Source organism: Haemaphysalis longicornis, unplaced genomic scaffold (assembly GCF_048455015.1).
Source record: "Haemaphysalis longicornis isolate Haplotype H1 unplaced genomic scaffold, Haemaphysalis longicornis Haplotype H1 scaffold_7, whole genome shotgun sequence".
In the NCBI taxonomy this organism is placed as follows: Eukaryota; Metazoa; Arthropoda; class Arachnida; order Ixodida; family Ixodidae; genus Haemaphysalis; species Haemaphysalis longicornis.
In genome coordinates, this window is record NW_027526422.1 from 10561086 (window position 1) to 10563488 (window position 2403).

Sequence of the window (2403 nt, forward strand, 5' to 3'; positions counted from 1 at the left end):
CCCCCCGCTTCTTCCTGGCTGGCCGCTCCTCCACGTCTGCGTGCCTTTCCCTCTTCGTGCTTGTCACTGGTCCCATCAACATTCCAGTCCTGCTGGGCCAAACAGGTTGGCCGGCCTGAAAAGGCCTGCCATGGATCTCTGGGGACTTGATACCCCCCGACGGCGGCTGCTTTGGGCAAACAATGGGGAATTCACTCCAGAAGCGTACACATTTTATCGATGCTATCGCAATTACGTATCCAACTGATTTGTTTAAAGTCTAGTGTACTTGGTACTCCTGATTTACCCGTAGCAGTGGTGCAGTGGCTAGGACAAAGCTCACGAAAGCAGTCGGTCAAAGTCGCATTAAAAGCTACACTTTTGGTGGAGACAAAAACAGGCTTATGTGCACATTCTAAACCATACTACGGTGTCCGGTGTGGTCTAGACTCCAGTCACCAGTGCACCTCTTGCAGGCCAGACCTTTCTGTTTGCATAATATTTTTACAGCTTTAACTTCAGTGCGTTTTATTGGTATTGAAGGGCCCTACCACAATGTTGCATTTGTGCCAAATTGCACTTCAGTTAACGAGGGTGGGGGTTTCATTTGCTAATACTCGATTCTGTGTGGGGGAACCTGATTTATCTCCAGCAGCCCAAGGTAGCTCAGTTCTGTGGACACGAGGTCAAAAGGGAGTATCTGGGTATACATGATTGCACATTTCACTTCAAACTACAATCGACCGTGCTAAATCATGTTGTCCAGCTGCCATCACACCACTTTCTATTTTGGTGGCATCTTTAAATGACAATTTTGGTAAAAGGAAATGAAAAGGTTTGCCTAGGAATCAGGCCAGAAAAAAAGAAAAAGAATTCAGTGCCAAATAGGTACTGCCTTGCACTGGGCGGCAGCAGTTTGGAAAGTGGGTAGTGATGCAAACTGTGAGAATCTCACCGGCAATTTGGCAAGTGTTCTGCTTGTATATTGCAGGCTACTGTATAGAGTCATGCTGTGGCGGGGGTATATTTAGTGGGGAATTACTTCATGCAGTGAGAAATTTTAATTGCTGGGGGTGTGGGAAAGGTGTGAGAGAGGACAGACGCAGTTTCCCTCTGAGCACTTTACAGGCCAACTGCACTCGACCACCTCGACCAAATTTATTTTTAATGTGCGTAGTACATGCCCCCAAATCAGCTGGGACACAAGCGGTAGCCCCGTGAAATGCCTCGTTAATCAGTCGGAAGCGGTCAATAAAAAAAGCTCCACCGCAGACCACGCTGCACCTGCTGGTGGATCGCATAAACAGCCATGACGCGCGTGTGACGCTCCTTCCGGTTGGGGCTTCTTCCTCTGGCCAGCCACTCATCTGGAGAACCGGTCGAGCTCAGCTGCAAAGGCTTCACCCATTTGCTGCCCCGTGCGCCTGTAGAGCTTGCGCACGCACAGGCTTGCTCCCGAGCTGCTGACCGTCCGGCCGCTTGCTGGCCGCTCGCTGGCCGGCTGCAACGTCATTTTAATGGCCGCGCTCTCCTCGATTTCGGTTTCAAAATCGCCTATTTTGCTGACCACTTGCGGCATCCACGCACGTATTTCAGTTGTTGTATTTCGCATCTTGCTTTCTTTTTCAGCAGACTATACGGAAATAGTGTTTTCAAGAGATTTAAATTTGGAGTGCAGTTAGCCTTTAAGGAGCAAAGTTCTTGTTGTAAATAATTTTTGTACAACAGCTGGCATAGATCACATGGCTTCCACTTTTAAGGCTGGAGGCAGTAGGAATTTCTGTGCGTCTCTGTTCGAGTAGACACGGTGTCGATTTTATCTGTGCGGAGAATTCCAAGTATGAGCAAGAACCTTGTTTAAGTATCTGTCGTTGAGATATCTGTCCAGAGAAAAAATATGTTAGCTCTCATAACAGACCTTGAAGATTGGGTGAAAGGGATACATTTTATCTGGAACGAAGATAAGAAAGCACAGAATCATATATGGTTTTGCAGTATTACAACCCCAGGGAACTTTATGGAAATATCGCTGATAAGATGCTACTTATTTGTCCTGGTAAACTGCCATAACTTTTAGTTGCACATCTGTGACTGCAGAACTTTAGAAAGGTATTCGTTTTGCCTTGGTATACTCGCCGACCCTGCATAATAAACTCAGCTTCATTTCTTATTTGTTGCTACCGTACCGCCTTAGTCTTACGCCGACTCTGAAATGCCTCACTACAGTCTCCACGATGTGTTTGTAAGGTCATTGCTTTCCAAGGTGCAATACTATAATCCGGTAAACTTTCAAGTTAGGAAAAAGAATATATAGTGCCTTGCATGGCTACCTGAAAAGATGTAATGGCAAAAGCCCAGTGTCGCCTTGACACATAATAGTGCTTCTCTTAATATTCCCATGCACCAACCTAAAATGCCCCCGAA